Below are 10,422 nucleotides of genomic sequence, written 5' to 3'. Positions count from 1 at the left end.
ATCTATAACACAGGTATCAATTAGTACACGGCCTATACTGAATAAGATGATGTACGATTCCGTCACTTTATCACACCAAACCACCTTCCCTATTGACCTCCTATTAGCTTGACAGAATCCACTGTCCAAACATGTAACGGAACGTTGAAACATTCTAACCACACTATTCGAGACTCATTCTCCCTTACTCGTCCCACCTCCATACACTATGAAATATCTGTAGTAGGATATTCATTTTGAACGTGTATGTCTCTTTAGTGTTCAACAGACTGTCAAAAGTTAATAGAGCTTTATACATTCCCATTTTGAGTACTTGAATAACTTGAGGCAAGTTCTTCGTAATCATATCCTTCAAGGACCTAAAGTCAATAGCTATCGTCTTTCCACCTATTAGACTTTTTTGCAACCTGACCAAGTTTTCTTTCGCCACAGCCACTTTTAACTTCTTCGTTCACCTATTCCCATGTGGATCTTGGTCCGTTTTATCCTTCTTCAAATCTTTAGTACAACTAGCTGGGTTTTCTTGGCATCCTCTCGTTCCCGTTGTGGCTGACGAATAATTTCATTTTGATTGTCACCTCCTGATTGTATCTTCTTCGTGTCCTTCACATTTGACATTCTCTTGTTGCTTCTCCCACAAACACAACCTTACCTCTGAATCTTATATGATTCATTTCTGTTATAGCCTTTAAGGCCCGTCCTTTCGTAGTGTACCATATGAACACAAGAATGTACACATTAACACCTTTTTGTTTTTGTGATAGATATATGTCATTTATGCGTCCAATCTAATTAAATAGTTGAAACAGTTCTCCCTTCAAAATATCTTCTAGGAGATTATCCAAAAAAAATCAAGAACGTCTTATTCTCCAACCATCGATACTCTTCTCAATTCCAAATTGTAGGATCCTTGACCTAATTTCTAGTTCTACCTCTTTTTGTGTTTCCATTCTCTCTCTCTTACTCTCTCTGTCTCTCTCTCATGCTCTCTCTAGCACCACCCTCTTTCTTCCAACTCCAATCATATCCAACAAGCAATACTTCAAACAATTTTTGAATAAGGTGAAGATTCTCCTAACTAGTGCATGGAGAGAAATGGCAGTACTCAGTGGTCTCTAGCTATTCGATTGTTTTTTAGTCTTTCCATTTTCCTCTTGGGATGCTCCCTTAACAATGCCACCAAAAACAATTTTGGAGGTAATTCAAGAGCTAAAATGCCCACCCAAAATCAAAATTTTTGTGTTGAAAACCTTACATGATGGGTTGCTGGTTCTGCAAAATCTCTATAAAAGAACTCCATTCATCTCGCCAAGTTGTCTCATTGTGGACAAGAAGAATAATCAAAAGTTTAAGTTTGAAAATAAGTATAAAAGCAAGATATCTATGGTGGCAATGATTATCTGACAGTTTTAAAAGATAAAAAACCTGCAAATTTTTGAAAAAAATGTGTAAATATCTCTTCATGAAGTGTTATCAATAGTTACCATCAGGGAGTGCGAAATTTACTGTGTTGACTTTTTTTTATCTCTACGATTGTTTCCAAAAATATTAGGTGGAAAGCCCATATTAATCAATATTGTTATCTTTTTAGATTTTCATATTCACTTTTTAGTGAGTAAAATATCTATCTTTTTAAAAAAATGATGTATGTTTTTTAAATTGATTTTGAGAAAAAGATTAATGCTAGAAACCAATATAAATCACTACAAGAAAATAAGCTTTCTGCCACGCTTTAAAAGCATGCCGAAAAGTGCTAAAAAGGGTGGCGACAGCTTTCCGCCACACTGTTTGAGCTATCGGCACGCTTTTGAAAGGCTTACATCCGATAGCGTGCCGGTTGATCTATCGCGACGCTTTTCTTGATCTATTTGTATGCTTTACTTTTTGCCACGCTTTTATCTATTGGCATGCTTAAAAACGTGGCTGTATGTATAACCCTATACCCATGCATTTAAAGCGTGCCAAAAGATAGATGTACAGCCACGCTTTTAAAGCGTGCCATAAATGGATATACAGCCATGTTTTTAAAGCGTGCCGAAAAATGGATATACAGCCACGCTTTTAAAGCGTGCCGAAAATTAAAAATTTGTCATTACACTTCAAAAGCGTGGCCTAATCCTTTTTCAAATAAAAAAAAAGAAAAAAAGTAGAAATACTAATGAGTTAATCTTTCAAATAAAATAAATACTAAAAAATTAATCTTCCATTGATTTATATAAAATTATGTACATGATAAAACATGAATAAAACACCTAAGAAAAATAAATTCAACTTCCAAAATAAACATTTAAAAAAATACAATTCTATGTTAGAAAATCATGAATTATTAAAATAGTAGTAGCTGCTGCTACCTCAGATATTTCTTTGTAACATGAGCAACATTGCAAGGTCCTAGAAGTACTTCTATTGATGTTTCGTTTAGTAGGATACTTTGAAGTTTCCTACAACAAATAAAATTCAAAAGCATCCTGAGAAATTTGTAGCTTCCTAGAAAAGCCAATTTTATACATACAACACCCTAAAAATCTAAATGTTAGATTAGGAGAGGATACAATCCATGTCTTACAATCTTGAAAAAAAGAAATAACTAAATTCTTCCTTCATTTAGTAATTAGAAGAACATTTAAGATGATAACTCAGGATAAATCATTTCTACTAATCAACATATCTATATTTAGTAGTACAAACAACACAGCTAGCTCATCCTGAGTTAATCAACATAAGTGACAAGAAATTTGAAATGTCATTTTTCTCATGCTCCAATAACTATATTTTACAAGAACACAGTAAAACGTTTGCAGCTTTACCATATCAGGAACTTTAGTTTAAAGCACAAGGCAAAATTAACAGCCAAAGCGCTAGGCAAATGCTAATATTATATATGAACATTGATGAGCGGATGATTTATACGTTTTTTGGCATTATTTTTAGGTAGTTTTTAGTATGATTTAGTTAGTTTTTAGTATATAATTATTAGTTTTTATGCAAAAATTACATTTCTGTACTTTACTATGAGTTTGTGTATTTTTCTGTGATTTTAGGTATTTTCTGGCTGAAATTGAGGGACCTGAGCAAAAATCTGATTCAGAGGCTGAAAAAGGACTATAGATGCTGTTGGATTCTGACCTCCCTGCACTCGAAATGAATTTTCTGCCGCTACAGAAGCTCAACTGGCACGCTCTTAATTGCGCTGGAAAGTAGACATTTTGGGCTTTCTAGCAATATATAATAGTCCATACTTTGCCCGAGATTTGATGGCCCAAATTGGCATTCCAAGTCAGCATAAAAATTCTGGCGTAAAACGCCCAAATTGGCACCAGAATTGGAGTTAAACGCCCAAACTGGCACTAGAGCTGGCATTTAACTTCAAGAGAAGCCTATGCACATGAAAGCTTCAATGCTCAGCCCAAGCACACACCAAGTGGGCCCCGAAAGTGGATTTCTGCATCATTTACTTATTTCTGTAAACCCTAGGTTACTAGTTCACTATAAATAGGACTTTTTACTATTGTATTTTCATCTTTTGATCATCTTTGATCTTGGGATCAGGTCTTTGAATCCTTTTTCGATTGTTCATGTTATTTGGGAGGCATGACCGGCCATGCCTAGACCTTGTTCTTATGTATTTTCAACGGTGGAGTTTCTTCACATCGTGTACCAAGTTTTTGGCGCCGTTGCTGGGGATTGTTCGAGTTTGGACAACTGACGGTTCATCTTGTTGCTTAGATTAGGTATTTTTTTTATTTTGTTCTTCAGAATTTTTAAGAATGAATTCTAGAGTTTCAGATGATGCTTTTATCATCACAGGAGCTAGTTGATTCCCATCAATTTGGCTATTGTATGTAATGTCCTGCTGAAGCTTGATTAACCATGTCTAATCCTTTTAGACTGAAGCTTTAGACTAACACTGCATGATTCCTGGAATTCTTATTAAAAATTTTGAGTTTCTTATTTTCTTGTTCAAAATAATTTTCGAAAAAAATACAAAAAAAAATTATAAAATCATAAAATCAAAAAATATTTTGTGTTTCTTGTTTGAGTCTAGAGTCAAATTTTAAGTTTGTGTCAATTGCATATTTTTGTTTTTCTGGCATTTTTCGAAAACTCATGCATTGTGTTCTTTATTGATCTTCAAGTTGTTTTTGATGATTTTCTTTGTCTGATCTTTAAATTCTCTTGTTTGGTGTCTTTTGTTGTTTCTCATATGCATTCTCAAATTGTTAGTGTCTCTAGTATGAAAACTTCTAAGTTTGGTGTCTTGCATGGCTTTCTTTTCTTAAAATTTTTTTTCGAAAATATGTTCTTGATGTTCATCTTGACATTCAAAGTGTTCTTGCATGCATTCCTTGTTTTGATCTTAGTTTTTCATGTTTAATTTCATTCTGATGTTTTTCTCTCTCATCATTAAAAATTCAAAAAAAATCAAAATTATGTCTTTTCAAGTCAATAATATAGAGAATTGAAGATTCAGAACATATAGCAGAAGGATCTCAGAGAAAAAGCTGGGCGTTCAAAACGCCCAGTAGGAAGAAATTCTGGCATTTAAACGCCAGCCAGGGTACCTGGCTAGGTGTTTAATGCCCAAGGAGGTAGACAAGTGGGTGTTAAACGCCAGAATGGGTACCATTCTGGGTGTTTAACGCCAGGATAGCACCAAGGAGGTAGTTTTGTTTTCAATTCAAATCTTTTTCAATCTTTCAAGTTTTAAAACTAATTTTTCAAAATCAAATCTTTTTCATTTTTTTAATATTTTCGAAAATCCTTACTAACAATTAATGTTGTGATTCAAAAATTTCAAGTTTGTTACTTTCTTGTTAAGAAAGGTTCAATATTTGAATTTTAAAATCATATCTTTTTAATTTCTTGTTAGTCAAGTCATCAATTTTAAAAATCAAATCTTTTACAATCATATCTTTTTAAAAATCAAATTTTCTTCAATCATATCTCTTCAATCATATCTTTTCAAAATCTAATTTTTTCAATCATATATCTTTTAATTTGATTTCAAACTCTTTTTTTTTTCTCTAGCTTCTTATCTTTTTAAAATTATTTCCAAATCTTTTTCAACTAATCACTATCTCTTATCTTTTTCAAAACCACATAACTACTTCTTTCTCTCTAATTTTCGAAAATCACTAACCACTTTTTCAAAACTCTTTTTAATTAATTAATTATTTTTATTTTAATATTTGAATTTCTTCTCTCTCCTTCTTTGATAATTCGGACCCCCTCTCTTTATATGTTCGAATTCTTCTTTGTCTACCTCATCCTTCTATTCTTCTTTTCCTCTGACACATCAAGAAATCTCTATACTGTGACATAGAGGATTCCATACTTTCTTTGTTTTCTTCTCTTTTATATGAATAGGAACAAAGATAAAGGCATTCTTGTTGAAGCTGATCCTGAACCTGAAAGGACTCTGAAGAGGAAGTTAAGAGAAGCTAAAGCACAACTCTCTGGAGAGGACCTGACAAAAATTTTCGAAAAAGAGGAAGACATGGCAGCCGAAAATAACAATAATGCCAACAATGCAAGGAAGGTGCTTGGTGACTTTACTGCACCTACTCCCGACTTCTATGGGAGAAGCATCTCTATTCCTGCCATTGGAGCAAACAACTTTGAGCTTAAGCCGCAATTAGTTTCTCTGATGCAACAGAATTGCAAGTTTCATGGACTTCCATTGGAAGATCCTTATCAGTTCTTGGCTGAATTTTTGCAAATTTGTGACACTGTTAAGACCAATATAGTTGATCCTGAGGTCTACTGACTTATGCTTTTCCCTTTTGCTGTAAGAGACAAAGCTAGTATATGGTTGAACTCACAACCTAGAGACAGCCTGAACTCTTGGAAAAAGCTGGTCAATGCCTTCTTAGCTAAATTCTTTCCACCTCAAAAGATGAGTAAGCTTAGAGTGGAAGTTCAAACCTTCAAACAAAAGGAAGGTGAATCCCTCTATGAAGCTTGGGAAAGATACAAGCAATTGATTAGAAGGTGTCCTTCTGACATGCTTTTAGAATGGAGCATCATAGGTATCTTCTATGATGGTCTGTCTGAGTTATCCAAGATGTCATTGGACCATTCTGCAGGCGGATCTATTCATCTGAAGAAAACTCATGCAAAAGCCCAAGAACTCATTGAAATGGTTGCAAATAACCAATTCATGTACACTTCTGAAAGAAATCCTGTGAGCAATGGAACAACTCAGAAGAAAGGAGTTCTTGAGATTGACACTCTGAATGCCATATTGGCTCAGAACAAAATATTGACTCACCAAGTCAATATTATTTCTCAGAATCTGACTGGATTGCAAGCTGCATCTGGCAATGCTAAAGAAGCCTCCTCTGAAGGAGAAGCTTATGACCCTGAGAATCCTGCAATGGAAGAGGTGAATTACATAGGAGAACCCTATGGAAACACCTACAATTCTTCATGAAGGAATCACCCAAATTTCTCATGAAAGGATCAACAGAAGCCTCAACAAGGCTTTAATAACAATAATGGTGGGAGAAATAGGTTTGGTAATAGCAAACCTTTCCCATTATCTTCTCAGCAACAGACAGAGAACTCTAACCAGAATCGTTCTAGCTTAACAACCATAGTCTCTGATCTATCTAAGACCACACTAAGTTTCATGAATGAAACAATATCCTCCATTAGAAATTTGGAGGCACAAGTGGGTCAGCTGAGTAAGAAGGTTACTGAAACTCCTCCTAGTACTCTCCCAAGCAATACAGAAGAAAATTCAAAGAGAGAGTGCAAGGCCATAACCATGACTAACATGGCCGAACCTGGAGAGAGTGAGGAAGACGTGATTCCCAGTGAGAAAAACCTCATGGGATGTCCGCTGAAAGAAAAGAAGTTCTCCTTTGAGGAACTAAGGGAATCTGAGGCTCATACAGAGACCATAAAGATTCCATTGAACCTACTTCTACCATTCATGAGCTCTGATGAGTAAGAGGATGAAGATATTACTGAAGAGCAAGTTGCTAAGTACCTTGGAGCAATCATAAAGCTGAATGCCAAATTATTTGGTAATGAGACTTGGGAGGATGAACCTCCATTGCTCATTAATGAACTAAACACCTTGGCTCAGCTGAAGATACCTCAAAAGAAACCGGATCCCGAAAGGTTCTTAATACCTTGCACCATTGGCACCATGACCTTTGAGAAGGCTCTGTGTGACCTAGGATCAAGTGTAAACCTCATGCCACTCTCTGTAATGGAGAAACTAGGGATCTTTGAGGTACAAACTGCAAGAATCTCACTGGAGATGGCAGACAATTCAACGAAACAGGCTTATGAACTTGTAGAGGATGTCTTAGTGAAGGTTGAAGGCCTTAACATCCCTGCTGACTTCATAATCCTGGACACTGGGATGAATAAGGATGAATCCATCATCCTTGGCAGGCCTTTCCTAGCCACAGCAAAAGCTGTAATTGATGTTGACAGAGGAGACTTGGTCCTTCAAGTGAATGAGGACTACCTTGTATTTAAGGCTCAAGGATCTCCCTCTGCAACCATAGAGAGGAAGCATGAAAAGCTTCTCTCAATACAGAGTCAACCAGAGCCCCCACATTCAAACTCTAAGTTTGGTGTTGGGAGGCCCCAACCATGCTCTGAATATCTGTGAAGCTCCATGAGAGCTCACTGTCAAGCTATTGACATTAAAAAAGTGCTTATTAGGAGGCAACCCAATTTTTACTTATCTATGTTAAATTTCCATTGTTATTTTATGTTTTCTTTAGGTTGATGATCTTGTGGAGTCACAAAAATAATTGCAAAAATCAAGGCAAACTCAAAAACAGCATTAAAAACAGCACACCTTAGAGGAAGAGCTTACTGGCGTTTAAACACCAGTAAGGGTAGCAGAATGGGCATTAAACGCCTAGTCTGGCACCATTCTGGGTGTTTAACGCCAGAAAAGGGCACCAAACTGGCGTTTAATACCAGAAAAGGGCACTAAGCTGGCGTTAAATGCCACAAAGGGAAGAAAAGCTGGTGTTAAACGCCAGAAAGGAAAGAAAAGCTGGCGTTTAACGCCAAGAATAGGCAGCAACCTGGCGTTTAACGCCAGGATTAGCACTCCGAGGGCGTTTACACGCCAGAATGGTGTAGGGATTAGAAATCCTTGACACCTCAGGATCTGTGGACCCTACAGGATCCCCACCTACCTCAACTCACTCTCTCTCTTCTTCACACATTCCAATAACACTCTTCCCCAATACCCTTCACCAATCACCTCCATCTACTCTTTCCCAAACACCCCACCTATCCCACCATTCAAAATTCAAAAACTTTCCCTCCCAAACCCAACCCTCACACATGAACCAACTCCCTCTCTTACCCTATAAATACCCCTCCATACTCCTTCATTTTTACACATCACATAAACTCAAAACCCCCCTTGGCCGAACCCTCTAGCCTCCATCTCCCAATTTTCTTCTTCTCATGCTCGAGGACGAGCAAACCTTTTAAGTTTGGTGTGGTAAAAGCGTTGCTTTTTGTTTTTCCATAACCATTTATGGCACCTAAGGCCGGAGAAACCTCTAGAAAGAGGAAAGGGAAGGCAAAAGCTTCCACTTCTGAGTCATGGGAGAAGGAGAAATTCATCTCAAAGGTCTATCAATACCACTTCTATGAAGTTGGGGCCAAGAAGAAGGTGATCCCTGAGGTCCGTTTCATGCTCAAGAAGAATGAGTATCCGGAGATCCGACATGAGATTCGAAGAAGAGGTTGATAAGTTCTTACCAACCCCATTCAACAAGTCAGAATATTAATGGTTCAAGAGTTCTATGCTAATGCATGGATCACCAAGAACCATGATCAAAGTGTGAACCCGAACCAAAGAATTGGCTTACAATGGTTCGGGAGAAATACTTAGATTTCAGTCTGAAAAATGTAAGCCTGGCATTCAACTTGCCAATTATGCAAGGAGATGCACGCCCATACACTAGAAGGGTCAACTTTGATCAAAGGTTAGACCAAGTCCTCATGGACATATGTGTGGAAGGAGCTCAGTGGAAAAGAGACTCCAAAGGCAAGCGGGTTCAATTGAGAAGGCATGACCTTAAACCCGTGGCTAGAGGATGGTTGGAATTCATCCAACGCTCTATTATTCCTACTAGCAACCGGTCCAAAGTGACCTTGAATCGGGCTATCATGATCCATAGCATCATGATTGGAGAGGAAGTGGAAGTTCATGAGATCATACCTCTAGAACTATACAAGGTTGCTGACAAAACTTCCACTTTGGCAAGGTTAGCCTTATCTCATCTCATTTGTCACCTATGCAGTTTAGCTGTAATTGTCATAGAGGAAGACATCCTCATTGAAGAGGACAAGCCCATCACTAAAAAGAGGATGGAGCAAATAAGAGAGCCCACTCATGGACCTCAACAAGAGCATAAGGAAGTTCCTCATCAAGAAATCCCTCAGATACATCAAGGGATGCATTTTCCTCCACACAACTATTGGGAACAACTCAACACCTCTATAGGAGATTTGAGTTCCAACATGGAGCAACTAAGGATGGAGCACCAATAGCACTCCATTATTCTCCATGAAATTAGAGAGGATAAAATATCCATGAGGGAAGAGCAACAAAGGTAAGGAAGAGACATTGAGGAGCTCAAGCACTCCATAGGATCTTCAAGAGGAAGAACTAGCCGCCATCACTAAGGTGAACCCGTTCTTTGATTTCCTTGTACTTATCTTTCTGTTTTCCGATTTTTATGCTTTATGTGTCATCTATGTTTGTGTCTTCATTACATGATCATTAGTGTCTAGTGTTTACGTCTTAAAGCTATTAATAATTCCATGAATCCTTCACCTTTCTTAAATGAAAAATGTGCCTAATTACAAAAGAACAAGAAGTACTTGGATTTCAAATTTTATCTTGAAATTAGTTTAATTATTTTGATGTGGTGGAAATACTTTTTGTTTTCTGAATGAATGCTTGAACAATGCATATTTTTTATAATGAAGTTTATGAATGTTAAAATTGTTGGCTTTTGAAAGAATGATGAACAAAGAGAAATGTTATTGATAATCTGAAAAATCATGAAATTGATTCTTGAAGCAAGAAAAAGCAGTGAAAAAGAAAAAAAGTAGCAAAAAAATGGCGAAAAAAAAGAGAGAGAAGAAAGAAAAAGCAAGCAAAAAAAGCCAATGGCCTTTTAAACCAAAAGGCAAGGGTAAAGAGGATCCAAGGCTTTGAGCATTAATGGATAGGAGGGCCTAAAGGAAAAAAATTCTGGCCTAAGCGGCTGAATCAAGCTGTCCCTAACCATGTGCTTGTGTCATGAAGGTCCAAGTAAAAAGCTTGAGACTGAGTGGTTAAAGTCGTGATCCAACGCAGAAAGAGTGTGCTTAAGAACTTTGGACACCTCTAACTAGGGACTTTAGCAAAGCTGAGTCACAATC

General features: G+C 36.9%; 1 non-coding gene across 1 annotated transcript; it reads right to left on the bottom strand.

The window, feature by feature from the left end:
* Nucleotides 1–5,902: 5,902 nt before the first annotated feature.
* On the bottom strand, nt 5,903–6,010 carry LOC112713218 (small nucleolar RNA R71). Its single transcript, XR_003158192.1, has one exon. It is a non-coding gene; the product is annotated as a small nucleolar RNA R71 (small nucleolar RNA).
* Nucleotides 6,011–10,422: the final 4,412 nt, after the last annotated feature.

This window comes from Arachis hypogaea, chromosome 9, assembly GCF_003086295.3.
Source record: "Arachis hypogaea cultivar Tifrunner chromosome 9, arahy.Tifrunner.gnm2.J5K5, whole genome shotgun sequence".
Lineage (NCBI taxonomy): Eukaryota > Viridiplantae > Streptophyta > Magnoliopsida > Fabales > Fabaceae > Arachis > Arachis hypogaea.
Note: the sequence above shows the minus strand (reverse complement) of the source record. Positions and strands in the feature narration are given on the sequence as shown.